At 42.0% G+C, this 14979-nt stretch overlaps 1 long non-coding RNA gene across 1 annotated transcript in view; it reads left to right on the top strand.

Moving 5' to 3' along the window:
• The window catches only part of LOC143805074 (uncharacterized), a 177703-nt gene that overhangs the window by 65408 nt on the left and 97316 nt on the right, over positions 1–14979 (top strand). The window contains exons 2-4 of the long non-coding RNA XR_013221170.1: positions 2557–2645; positions 5364–5484; positions 7008–7065. This is a non-coding gene — a long non-coding RNA (uncharacterized LOC143805074). The remainder of the gene's footprint in view (positions 1–2556; positions 2646–5363; positions 5485–7007; positions 7066–14979) is intronic.

Raw genomic sequence — 14979 nt, 5'->3', positions numbered from 1 at the left:
CCTTCTGTTTCTTTTTAGGAAGTAGTACTTTATACTTTATTTTGTATTTCATCACTTGTTTTACTCACTGTGGGATCTTTTCCTTTTTCAGCACATTTTACCTTTTTAATATATACACTCTCCAAGCCATTTTTAGCCAAATATATTCCGATGCATTTATTTGCATCTATATGCTAATTGCATATCGTGAAGTTAGCGACTCAAGATTACAATGTATAAAGAATGTATAAAGTAAAAAGGCTGAGTCAATTCTAGTTTATCAGAAAAAGTGAACAATATTTTATTTCAACCAATAAATCACACAAAAAATTTTTTTACATATAAAAAGTTGTAAAAAAGCGACATGTCGAGCAATATTTATGGAAAAATGTAAATTCTGGGTCAGTGACAAAAATCCAATTAATGAGTGCCGATCATAATGCACAGGCACCGCGGGTAAATAGTAGGTAAAATTACTACTATAGACATAGTGTCAATATGAGGCAATGGGTTGGTTCTGCTCAGGGGAAGCCGGGGATCACAGTGACTATCTCAAAGGTACTAGTAGTTACCAACAAGTGTCATAGAAAAAAACCCCTATAGCGCCACATCTGGCTACCACCCTTCTCCAAATGTCAGAAGTGTGAGCAGTAAGTAGCAAGAAAATAATTAAGCACTATTAGGCCGGTTTCACACGTCAGTGGCTCCGGTACGTGAGGTGACAGTTTCCTCACGTACCGGAGACACTGACACACGTAGACCCATAAAAATCAATGCATCTGTTCAGATGTCATTGATTTTTTGCGGACCGTGTCTCCGTGTGCCAAACATGGAGACATGTCAGTGTAAAACACGGACCTCACACAGACGTTCTCCGTCTGGGGTCCGTGTGCGTGCAGGAGACAGCGCTACAGTAAGCGCTGTCCCCCCCACATGGTGCTGAAGCCGCGATTCATATGTTCCCTGCAGCAGCGTTTGCTGCAGAGAAAATATGAATAATAGTGTTTAAAATAAAGATCTATGTGTCCCCCGCCCTCCCACCCCCTGTGCGCCCCCCCCGCTGTTCAGAAAATACTCACCCGCTCCCACGTTGGCTGTCACTCCTTCCTCTCTGCCCCGCGCCTCCTACTGTATGCGGTCACGTGGGGCCGCTCATTTACAATCATGAATAGTCGGCTCCGCCCCTATGGGAGGTGGAGCCGCCTATTCATGACTGTAAATGATCGGCCCCACGTGACTGCATACACTAGAAGCCGCGGCCAGACCAGGAAGCAGCGAGGGAGGCGGGTAAGTATTTTCTGAACAGCGGGGGGGGGCGCACAGGGGGGGGGCGGCGGACACATAGATCTTTATTTTAAACACTATTATTCATATTTTCTCTGCAGCAAACGCTGCTGCAGGGAACATATGAATCGCGGCTTCAGCACGATGCAGGGTACCACACGCGTGGGTACCACACGCTCCGTGTGGTACCCACTCGCCATACGGGCGGCACACGTGTGCCGCACGTATGGCCTACGTGAGTTCCCAGGCACACAGACACGGATAACTCCGGTACCGATTTATTCCGGTACCGGAATTATCTGGACGAGTGGGACAGCCCTTACCCGTCATGGTGCAGAGCGGGTGTTCCGGGACTCACTAGTGCACTCAATAGTGCTTAATAGGCTTCACCTGAGCAGAACCAACCCATTGCCTCATATTGACACTATGTCTATAGCAGTAATTTTACCTACTATTTACCCGCGGTGCCTGTGCATTGTGATCGGCACTCATTAATTGGATTTTTGTCACTGACCCAGAATTTACATTGTTCCATAAATATTGCTCTACATGTCGATTTTTTAGAACTTTTTTGTATATAAAAAATATTTTTTTGTGTGTGATTTATTGGTTGAAATAAAATATTGTTCACTTTTTCTGATAAACTAGCACTGACTCAGCCTTTCTTCTTTATACAATGTAATCTTGAGTAGCTAACTTCACAATATGCAATTAGCATATAGATGCAAATAAATGCATTGGAATATATTTAGCTAAAAATGGCTTGGAGAGTGTATATATTAAAAAGGTAAAATGTGCTGAAAAAAGGAAAAGATCCCAGAGTGAGTAAAACAAACGATGAAATACAAAAATAAAGTATAAAGTACTACTTCCTAAAAAGAAACAGAAGGTAGGTGCAGAATAAAGAACAGAAACAGCTAAACAGATAAACCCTAGTTGGAATTTTACTGACTGGCTACAGTAGAATAGAAGGGCCAACAAAACGGTCATAGGAGCGTATGCAAGACGGTGAGTTAATATAAAATCTTCATTTATTAGTTTCCACTGCCACCTGAGGAAATATATTGTTCACTTATATATAAAATATTGTTCACTTTTTGTTCACTTTTTCTGATAAACTAGCATTGACTCGGCCTTTTTTGTTTATACATTTTACCTTTTGTAGGTAATTCACACTCTGCTCTGCCCTCTGGTTCTTTAGGAGATAAGTCATGCACTCACCAACCTTTTAGGCATTATATATTTCAGTTGCTATCTTCTAGTTTCTGGTTAAAGCGATCTCTTCTCACACAGGAACCATTAGGATCTTCGGGTCAGGATCTCTAGTCTGGACAGGAACCGGCAGGGTCAGTTGCAGAATTCAGATTTACCTATTATCCCCAGTGAGTAGCTACTCTAGCACATCAGCTCCAATGTACAAGAATATCAGTACTATAATACTGCCCAGTACAGAGATATAACGGCTATAACATTGCATCCTATGTAGAAATATATCATCATTTTTAATGTTTTTTCCCAAGATTTTAGCTATGTGAGACATTTTTAGAAATAACAACTGGAATTCTCTGAAAATACCAGAAAATGAAATGTTTTCTACAGCCCCAGAGTTGCCGCAATGTTTTCTGATGTGAGTTTGTAAGTGATGTACGACAGGGCAATGTCCTTTTATTTCCTTGAAACCTACTTAATGTTTAGAATCACATGTATTTAACCCCTCGGCCCTGAAGAGACATTTTACTTGAAGAATATAAAGATGATAGATGACAAAGGAGCAGCACTGACACAAGGTTTAGAAATGTCACATGAGCCCAACATGACAATGGAATTAAAACAATCTATATGGGGAGCACGCCCGGCCGCAAAGGACAGAAATGATGTGGGTCTCTGGATGTCATTGAGCAATGCAGATCCTCTGGAGCATTCAGAGACACATGTTGATGTTAATGATGCGCTATGCAAAAATAAAACATTATAGGAATGTATAGATGTACATATGCAAAACTATCTGCACCTTTCTTTAAAGGGAATCTATATTTATGGTTAACTCCCATCCCCAAACCGCATATATAGGCATGCAAGTCTTGAAAGCTAAATCCATCAGTGCTTTTCTAAATGTTGCTTCATTCCAAAGAAATCAGCATTTTAATCATATGCAAATAAGGTGTTAAGTGCTCTGGGTGTGGTCACAGTCAGCTGGTCATATAAATCGGACCAGAACTGGAACGCAATGCATAAACTGGCCAACAGCTCTCCCTATCTGAACGTGATAGCTGCATAGAAATGTATGAAAATGTCATGCTTGTTTCAGGAGAGTTGCTGGCCAGTCTGTGCACTGCTTTCCAATCTCACTGGCCGGTCCATACACTTCATTCTAATCTCGCTGGCCAATCCATACACTGCATTCCAATCTCACTGGTCAGTCCATACACTGCGTTCCGATCTCGCTGGTCAGTCCATACACTGTGTTCTAATCTCACTGGCCAGTCCGTGCACTGCGATCCAATCTCGCTGGCCAGTCCGTGCACTGCGTTCTGATCTTGCTGACCGGTTTGTGCACTGCATTCCATTCTCGCTGGCCCGTCTGTACACTGCATTCCAAACTCGCTGGTCAGTCTGTACACTGCATTCCAAACTCGCTGGCCAGTCTGTACACTGCATTCCAAACTCGCTGGCCAGTCTGTACACTGCATTCCAAACTCGCTGGCCAGTCTGTACACTGCATTCCAAACTCGCTGGCCAGTCTGTACACTGCATTCTGATCTCCCTGGTCAGTCCGTACACTGCATTCCAATGTTGCTGGCCAGTCCATGCACTGCGTTCTGATCTCACTGGCCAGTCCGTGCACTGGGTTCTAATCTCGCTGGCCAGTCCGTGCACTGCAATCCAATCTCGCTGGCCAGTCCATGCACTGCGTTCTGATCTTGCTGACCAGTCCGTGCACTGCATTCCAGTCTCGCTGGCCCGTCTGTACACTGCATTCCAATCTCACTGGCCCGTCTGTACACTGAATTCCAAACTCGCTGGCCAGTATGTACACTGCATTCTGATCTTGCTGGTCAGTCCGTACACTGCATTCCAATGTTGCTGGCCAGTCCGTGCACTGCATTCTGATCTTGCTGGCCAGTCTGTGCACTGCGTTCTGATCTCGCTGGCCAGTCCATACAGTGCCCTTCTAAGTTCGCTGGCCAGTATACGCACTGTGTTCCAATCTCGCTGGCCAGTCCATACACTGCATTCCAATGTTGCTGGCCAGTCCATGCACTGCATTCTGATCTTGCTGGCCAGTCCTTGCACTGCGATCCGATCTCACTGGCCACTCCGTGCACTGTGTTCCAATCTCGCTGGCCAGTCCGTGCTCTGCATTCCAATCTTATAGACAGATTCCATTTAAACTTGTGCAGAAAGTTTAGCATCACTTTGTGCATAACACATCAATAAAATCAAATAACCTGACATGACAGATTCCTTTTAAGGTCAAATCAATTTCAATGTAATTAAATGTAAGTAAAGCAACCTCTGGGTTGGCCACATGTAGAAACATTCAGCATCAATGTCTTCTGAAAGAGTATAACAAAATCATGATTGTTTTTAAATCTGGCTATCTTATGATTCTTTAAAGATTAATGTTATTATTGAACAGCATTGCTGTATGGGCCAATCCAAATGGTTAATAAACCTGAACTAAAACCTGAATATTTAAGAAAAGTGAGGTTTGTGTCTTTCTTAGGCTACGATCACATGACTGTTTATCTGTCATATCGATTCGATTATGGTAATCACGTTCAGATCAGACCATGATCAGAGTTTGATCACAGTGTGATCTGACTTTTTTTGTGTGAATGCAAAAAATAATGTACAGAAAGAAAAACAGTTTCTTCATCTTCTCCATTCAGTCTGTCCGTGAAAATCGGACCACACTCGGAGGTCATCAATAGCCATGTGCGATCCGATTATCAGAGGCAGATTGTGCATGCTGTGATTTTTTTTTTTTTCCTTGAACCACTCGAGTGTTTCCATGACCTCATTAAATAACATGGGAATGAGTATTATCCATCAAAATGACAGATAGCACTTGTCTGATTTTTATGATTTTTTTTTAGGAGAATAACAGGTTATGTCAGGATGAAAAGTGTAGACATCATAACTCGTCAATCATCCCAGAATTAAAGCTTTCTCACTGACCCCCTTGATCATTATCATTCTTTCCCACAATGGATAATGGTAAGAGGAACATTTCCCCCAATCTCTTCTGTGTATCAAAGTATTAAAATGTGTGTTTTTAATTGTCTTTAATTTTGATCTAACAAGTTCACAAGTACTTTCTCCCCAGCAGCCTTAATAAAATCCCCAGATGCCCCATCGGTTTCGCATCCTCTGATCTCCACAATGTTTCCTTAGCCTTAGATGCCTTTTCTTTTTCCTTACATTTTGATGCCTCCATTACTGTGTCAGTCTCATATTCTCCATCATGGCCTCCCATGTCCCCATCAATTTCCTTCAGTTCAACAGAAACTAATGTATAACACATTGTAATATTTATCAATCTCGGTTCATATGGCAAATCCAATTATTGTATACCTGCACAAAACAGCACAAATCCATCTTTACAAAGCAGCACTTTAAAACGTCGTTATTATTGTACCATGTTGAGACAGAAGATGGCACAATGCTCAGCACTTAAAGGGTTTGTCCTCTTTTGACTTTTTTTCTCGAACAATAAAGTTTATTCATCTCACAGGCTGGGTACCCTGTCGTTCTTTGTGCTTCCTCATCCAGATGGATGGGCAAAGTGACCTGTGATTGCTAGAGGTGGTCATATGGAACTGGAAGCAGAACATCCTATCCTGGTCATACAGACAAATATACCTGCTGCAGACGATCACTGTCCACAGTGGTGATGGACTAATCCTCCTGTAGCTGGTGACACACACAGATAGATGAGGTCTGTGACGGAGATACCAGACTGTAAAATATGTGGCCTCTTATTTTATTATTTACAGGAAAATTGGGTCAAGAACTAGGGTAACAAACAGCAAAAAACAGTTCAATATAGGCCCGAAATGCCACAATTTTTAGCCCACAGATATACGAGGCCTGTCACGGCCATACCAGACTGTAAAATATGTGGCCTGTATTTTTTTTTACAGCAAAATAGTGTCACTAACTAGGGTAGCACACAGCAAAAACAGTTAAATATAGGCCTCAAATGCCTCAATTTGTAGCCCACAGATAGATGAGGCGTCTGACGGAGATAGCCCACTTTTAAATATCTGGCCTGTATTTTGTTTTTTTTTCGTCCAACAAAATTGTGTCAATAAGTAGGCTAAGACACAGCAAAAACAATTCTATAGAGGCCTGAAATGGCATAATTTCGATCTCAAAGATATGTGATCTGAGCGCCAAACATGTAGGGCGGGGACCCGAGCTCCCGCCGAATAATCCTGGAATGCTCGATGCTCGGGCGAGTACCGAGCATTACCGAGTATGCTCGCTCATCACTAATGATTACCTAACGTTCCTCTTCCGCTTTGACATCTGCATGAAAGGAGATTTATTTAGAGAAAGGCAACATTTTGGTTTTAATCAATTCCTGCCAGAACTGTGCGTAAGTTTGGGACACATTTTACACATTTAATTATACAGTCACATCTGAGTCAGGAAACCGCTACAATAAATATTGACATTGATTATATTTGTGAATATTTATTAAAAAAAAAGCCTCAGTAATTACAACCTGTCAACAGGAAAATGAAAACACTGTGAAAAAGAAAATGTGAACATCAGTCATTCAAGGCAAAGCAGGTGAGTGTGTTCTGTACAAATAGGCATTTTATAAATATTAAAAGTCATTAGTTATTTTATTCCAATCATTATCCTTCTATATTATTTCTAAACACTCTTTTTCAGTGATTACTTTGTATCTCCGTTCCTTCCAGCACCCACACACACAAATGATACACCATTTGAAAGGTAAACCTGCCCCCATCAGCAAGAAAATAGCCAAACAAACCACACATCCACGATGTTATCACAAAATACATTTTAAACATTAATTTTCATAAAACTGCAGTAAGGAAAAATGACCTGCAGGTGGCACCACACTACCCCAAAGTACAATACCACAAAGCTGAAACAAATCCTAATATTTGCCTTAGGGGCTTTCCAGCTTGCCGAACTCCTTGCCCAGCCAATTTCAGGCAGGTACATATAAAATATTTGAAACATATGTGGAATTAGAATAAAAGTAAAACTTTATCTGTTTAAGACTTCAGCTTTAAAAGTGAAGATATAAATGAATAAATGAATGCAGTGTAAAAGGAATCGGACAGGCTCTGAACCATAAGATTTTCCACATTATTGGACAGTCATTGAAAAGTCTATCTTCCTTCTAAGGTTGCAGCTTATTGGTGACCTGGAGTCACCTCTGGTTCCAAGTAAAAAACTGCAGCGTTGACATAACTCAGACTGTACATTGTTTCCCGATGGGAGAGATTGGTTGAAACAACCTTGCAAAAATTTAAAAAAAAATCCAACCATAGGGGAAAAAAAGTAAAATAATCTGCAGATATATATATTTTTTTAAAAGGGATATTCCCGATTATTATACAATGGGGTAAATACGCTCAGTTATGGGATCAATTCTCCTTCATCACTTTTACTGTCAAAGTAGCACTGCTGTACAGGGAGCAGCTCCGTTCATACATAGGGCTGTGTTCCCTACACTGCAGATAGATGGCAGTGCTGATGTGGAGGGGAAAAATATGCTGCTGTTCTTTTGCAAGGTCCTGACAATCAGACCCGTTCTGGTCAGTAAGTAAAATACCATTATGTTTAATGTTGGGGGATCTCCTTTAGGCTGGAGTCACACACAAAATATAAAAAAATCTGTCAGTTTTACGTGGACGACAATCGCAAAAATGTTCCCTGAACAGTGATCCATATGTCATCCGTGTGCAGTACGAGGATGCGATTTTCTTGCATATAAGGATCTGTGTGACATCAGTATGACAACTGTATGGCAAGATTTTCTCGCCAGCTTGCAAAATGGACATATAATGGATCCATGGGCTCAAATATTTGTGAAAACATATATACAGTCTATATAGATAAATAGATAGATAGATAGATATATTCATATATATATATATATATATATATATATATATATATATGTCAGTGACACACATACCTCTCTGTGTTCATCATCTCATTAAATATATTTACATTTGACCAGCTTGATTTTCCTGAAATTAACTGCGCCACCGACAACCAATGTGCGAAAATTTCGCATGGGCCATCTAGTTTCTACATATTCTTATCAACCTGAAAACTCTCAGGGGGGAGGATTTCTTTCAATTAGTTTAAGGAATAAAGAAAAAAAAAGCGAGAAAAGCCTTATTCAGTTATTCAGACGTGCGTTTTTCACGTACATCTTTATCGGTCTTGTTCTTGAATGAAACATGTAGTCATAGTCTATGCAGCAGTTATGAATTAAGTTATGGATTAGATAAATCTAATATCACTGGACACCAGACACCTTCTCCTGTGTGTAGATGCATTCTTGTAATGTCTCCCACCCTGGGCTTCTTTGAGAAATAATGTCCTCTGTGCTGACAACTCTATGTAATATTGTCCCCCATCCTGGGCCCCTTAATGGTAAAATGTTCTCTATCTTGGGGTCCTTAATGGTATAATGTTCCACCTCTTATGCTCCTTTCTGTTATAATGTCCCCTGTCCTGGACCCCTTCCTTGTCCCTCATCATGAGCCACTTCCAATAATAATGTCCAGCATCATTGGCCCCTCACTGACATAATGTTCTCTGATTGGCCGGAGGAATGTACTGCAGTGCCAGGGGCTCATGGGTCTTTGCACTGCAAAACACACTGCAGCTGAATATGCGTCCTTGGACACAAATCCACCTGAAATAGTCCCCAGTGTCACCGGGCCACAATCCTGCACAGGCTCGGTCGCAGTTCTGTATAAAATTAATGTGAAGTTAACAAGCAGCCCCCTGTACCTGTGGATTACGTGTATATCACAGTACATGTAGTTGTGTTCTGAACCTCAAAGAAGCGCTTCCATACAGCCAATTTTGACATGCATCTCAGTAAAACATTGCAGGTCACCAAAAAATGGTCTGTTATTTACACTTAAATGCAAATCCTGCACATCTTCCCTGCCTTTCCATCAGTTTGGGATCACCTTCCGGGAAGTATGTGTCCATTCCATGGTAGAGAACAGGAGGCATGACCCAAATAATCCACGGCTCTCCCTTTTCTTGTGCTGTGACCATTTTAGAGGAAAAGAAAACAGGGTTTGATCTAACTGGTGAGGACATAGAACATGAGAAGTAGTGACTATACAGTGGGGAAAATAAGTATTTGATACACTACCGATTTTGCAAGTTTTCCCACCTACAAAGAATGGAGAGGTCTGTAATTTTTATCACAGGTACACTTCAATTATGAGAGACAGAAACTGAAAAAAACCTGTGTATGACTTTTAAATAATTAAATTGCATTTTATTGCATGAAATAAGTATGTGATCACCTACCAACCAGCAAGAATTCTGGCTCTCACAGACCTGTTAGTTTTTCTTTAAGAAGCCCTCCTTCTCTGCACTCATTACCTGTATTATTTGTACCTGTTTGAACTTACTGCCTGTATAAAAAAACAACTGTCCAAACACTCAATCAATCACACTCCAACCTCACCACCATGGTCAAGTCCAAAGAGCTGTCTAAGGACACCAGGGATTAAATTGTAGACCTGCACAAGGCTGGGATGGGCAACAGAACACTAGGCAAGCAGCTTGATGAGAAGGCAAAAACTGTTGGCACGATTATAAGAAAATGAAAGAAACACATGATGACTGTCAATCTTCCTTGGTCTGTGGCTCCATGCAAGAGCTCGCATCGTGGGCTAAGGATGATTCTGAGAAAGGTCAGGAATCAGCCCAGAACTACATGGGTGGACCTGGACAATAACCTGAAGAGAGCTGGGGCAACAGTCTCAAATATTACCATTAGTAACACACTATGCTGTCATGGATTAGAATCCTGTAGGGCACGCACGGTCACCCTGTTCATGCCAGCACATGTCCAGGTCCATTTGAATTTCACCAATGACCATCTGAATGATCGAGAGGAGGCATGGGAGAAGGTCATGTGGTCAGAGGAGACCAAAATAGAACTTTTTGGCACCAACTCCACTCACCGTGTTTGGAGGAAGAAGAAGGATGAGTACAACCCCAATAACACCTTCCCAACCATAAAGCATTGTGGGGGAAACATCATACTTTGAGGTTGCTTTTCTGCAAAGTGGACATGATGACTTCACTGTATTGAAGGATTGATGGATGGAGTAATGCACTGCGTAATTTGGCCAACAATTCCCTTCCCTTATTAAAAGCATTGAAGATGGGTCATGGCTGAGTCTTCTATCATGACAATGACCTGAAACACACAGGCAGGACAAGTAAGGAGTGTCTCCATAAGAAGCATTTCAAGGTCCTGGAGTGACCTAGCCAGTCTCCAGACCTGAACCCAATAGAAAATCTTTGGAGGGAACTGAAATGCAGTGTTGCCCTGCGACAGCCTCGAAACTTGAAAGATTTGAAGAAGATCTGTATGGAGTGGGCCAACACAAATGCTACTCTATTTCCTGCTTAGTAAGATTTGTGGTGTAGTGACTATTGTTGCTCATTATGGATTTAATGAGAGACGGTCATCGTGGCCCTGCCCGACACATGCTCTTCTCACTTTGTCCCAACTGGCCAAAAATAATACGAGAGTGCCAAAAGTTGCATCATGTTTGTGCAGATTCATTTTGCATCATAATTACGTGACTTTTCAAAAGTTTTTTTTTACTACAGAATTCTGGTATAGAAGTTTCCATGAATCTGGATGTTTGTGCACATTTATCAGTGTTAGGACTGTGGCCGCCCGGCTCCCTGCTACTCACCTCATCCTCCCTGCTCCTGTGTCCCGGCGTGCTGCTGGACGGGTGCTGCATCGCATCTCTCATGCGTCGCCGGTCTCGTGGGCGGCTGAGGGATTTCACTCCTCGTGCATGCGCCCTAAGATGCGCCATGCGTGTCGCCCGCACTTTAAGGAATGGCGGTGTCCTGACCCGCAAGCACCGCCTGGCCAATGGTGCAGAGGTACCGGGTATATCAGGCCACTTCCTCTTAGTGGAGGTGCCTGATTATTGTGTATAGTTCTGTACCTGTAACTTAGGCTTCCCCTCTGTGCGCTCTCCTGTGCTCGTGTCTACCCTTTGCTTACCCGGTTTCGCCCTTATCTCTCCCTCAGCTCTTGTATCCCCTGCCGGTCTCTGGTGGTCTCCAGTACAGCTCCTGTCTCCTCCACCAGTTCCCAGTGGTCTCCAGTTTCTGTTCTTCCTTACTGGTCTCCCTTCCCTCGGATCCTGTTCTCCTGCTTCTGCTCTTCTCCAATAGTGCTTAGGAGTCCTTCTGTGTCCCGTCTGTACCTTTGTTCCTTAGTTCACTTGGTCCTCCCACGGTCCTACGCATTACTGTTTTTCCCGTTTCCTTAGCTCCCTACGAGCCGCCCTCTTGGTACTGACTGTTGTGGTATTTGAGTCCCTTGGGGTCGGTCTCACCTGGATAGCTCACCCAGGGGAGGTTTGGTACCATGACCCAGAGGGTCCACTCTAGGAAGCTCTCTTCTCCACGGCGTTACAATCAGGCAATTTATGTTTTTGATGATTAATTTTATTATTGAAGAACTCCAGTGCAATCGGTCCATCCAAAAGGTTAAGAAAACCGAAATCTGAGTATTTATGGAAGTAAAAGTGAAGTTTTTTCTTTCTTAGGAGAAAATCTCTGTGTGCTGAGTCATTGAGCATGTAAATGAAAAAACATACATTTTTAATCTCAATTGTTTATTTTCTCTGTTAAAGTGATAATAATAACCAAACAGCTTAAAATGTACAAAAAATTTTTTTAAAAAATAATCATTAACCAATATAATAATATAGCTGCCCTACTCTTTAATAAGAGTCATAAACTCCATCCATGGGGTCTGTCATTTTCTTCATCTGTTGACAAAACTTTTTCGGCAGCACCAACCACATCCCCCAGACACTTTTCAATGAGGTGACTGTTTTCCTTCAGAGTAAATCACACCCCAAAATCTTAGCAATTTCAGGAGTGCTGCAACCTCTCTAAGGGTATGTTTCCCAGGTAAGTAAACGCTGCTTGTTTGACGCTGCAGCGTCAAACAAGCAGCGTCCAGATGTTCCAGCATAGTGGAGGGGATTTTATGAAATCCCGTCTCCACTATGCGTGGAAACCCGCACGCGGCGGCCCTGCGACTCCGGACATGCTGCCCGTCTTTTCAGATCGCAGCATGTCCGTACACCTTGCGGGGACGCAGCGTCCCCGCAAGGCATATCACAGGGCCCTATGGCGAGGGGTGCGATGATCCCGGATGTGTACTGTACACATCCGGCACCATCGCGTCCCAGAAAGGGGGCGGGGCTTAGCGCCGAGCGGCTTCGCCGCTGCGGCGTAACCGCCAGCCATCCTGAACGTGGAGACATAGCCTAAGACTTTTTCACAATTTTTGACTTTTCACAGTCCGTTACATTTTTTTTGTGCTTATTTTGCCTGAGGAAAACTAGCTAACAAATAATTCTTTACACCTTGATAAAGGGTGTTGTATCCTTAGGCCTTACCCCTCTCATTACATAAATATGCATCACCTGATCTGCTTTATCCTATAAGCATTCACATTTATGTAGCTTAAAGTTGGAAAATCGGCAAAAAAGTAAGATATGGTCAAAATATTCACTTGTTTAATGATTGTGCACACAGTGATAAATTAGATATAATGGTGCCAGAAATGTGGTGGGTAACATGATTAGGTCTTTTTTTTATTTTGCATAATTTCTGTAACTGTTCATTTTCTCTCTCTAAGGGCTCCTACTCACTTGTGCGAGACTTTGATGAGTCTCGCATGGCAATACCCCGGCACTGCACCTGGTGAAGAGGAGCAGAGCGTGCAGCTGCATGTATTCCTATGCTGCCGCACGCTCCGATCTGAGTGTCGGGTTTTAAACATGCGAGACTCATCTGAGTTGCTCGCAAGTGAGTAGGAGCCCTAACTGTGCTGTGTGGGCCGGCTTTTATAATGGAGGAGATAGCTGAGCTGTCAACAGAGCTTGCCCTTTCCTTCCCCTCTCTTCTCATATCATGCAGCCATACACACAAGCTGAAGAAAGACTGCAACATCATTCTCCCCCATCTGTCTTATATTTGCTTTATGGAAATGCATATAAAATTTCCACACGTGCTACTAAAAATAGTTCATAAAAAAACTCCCTCCCATTTCTTTGCATTAATCCATAAATAAAGTTTGTAGATAAGATTCTGGCTCAGATCCTGTTTATTAGAGAAACAGTGGGTGATATTTGATAAAAATAGATGTAATTAGAATATTAATGGATGTTATTTATATTGTGAAAATGAATTAAAGGATTTGCAGTAACTGAAACCTGATAATTGAAGAAATCACAGATGAATCATGATTTATGCGGATTTATGTACATTTTTTATAGTCATAAATAGGAACTCAGTTCACACTCGGGGTCAAAGTCATTTAAAGAACTTAAGCAACCCTATTTGACGCTAATCACTCCTCATGGACTTACCGCAAGGCAGTATAGTTGAGGTCCATGGTCATTACCAAGAGGGCTCTAGACGAATAGAAAAGACAAAAGTGTACTTAGGTAACAGTCCAAGGTCAGAGTATCAGGAAGATATTGGATCAAGGCAAAGGGGTAAGTCAAACAGATTGTCAAGAAGGTAAATTCAGGATCAGCAATGGAGATCAGAATACAGAGCAAATACACACCACTTGAGCAAGCTACAATTGACAAAGATCTGACAATTGTCAAAGTGCTAAATAGCCCTGTAATGACCCTGAATAGAAGACACCATGAGGAGATCACACAGAGCCAACCAGATAGTACAGCTGAGCAGTCAATCCCAATACTCACACCTCTGCTTCAGATTGGACAAAGGGCGGCATAGCTTTCATTCACAATTTCTGCAGGACACCATGAGTGGAATTGTGGCATCCTACACGCAAAGGTGTTATGCCCATTTCAATGTCTGAGTGGTTGGATTGTGACAAAAGGCAAAAGGAAGAACAAAGAGAATCTATTGATGCCATACTGCACTACCCCTTAGGTCCTGCACTAAAAAAAACCTCAGTGTAGAGTTTTTGCAAAAACCTGACTCATTATTAAGTCAAAGATCTCAAATAGTTAAAAGTATACCTGTAATGTAAGAAACTGTTTCAGAAAAAGTTGTCATATGTGTTGCTCTCCTATCTCTATGTAGCATATACACATATTCATCAGCAGCATGCTAGAACAGTACTGAGCAAAATAGCTGTGACTCTAGGGCTGAAGAAAGGTAAACACTTACCACTAAGCAGCATCATGGCTTTGTTTGTTTGTGTGTCCTTGCATCTATCACTTTAATGTTGTTTCTCGGTTCACTACACAATCTGCTCCTTTCGCTTCTACTCTCCTTAGACTTCAATAGTTAGCTGTAACTTGATCTCTCAGTGAACAAGTAGTCCATCTTGAAATGAGCTGGACATATTCTAGCTGTATTTCAGAGTGACTGCATGATAAGAAGGTCCCATTTGGTAATCCAAATCATTTGTGCAAAGACTGTGTT

This window comes from Ranitomeya variabilis, chromosome 1 (genome assembly GCF_051348905.1).
Source record: "Ranitomeya variabilis isolate aRanVar5 chromosome 1, aRanVar5.hap1, whole genome shotgun sequence".
In the NCBI taxonomy this organism is placed as follows: Eukaryota; Metazoa; Chordata; class Amphibia; order Anura; family Dendrobatidae; genus Ranitomeya; species Ranitomeya variabilis.
The sequence above is the reverse complement of the archived record's forward strand: the minus strand, read 5'-3'. Positions and strand labels throughout refer to the sequence as shown.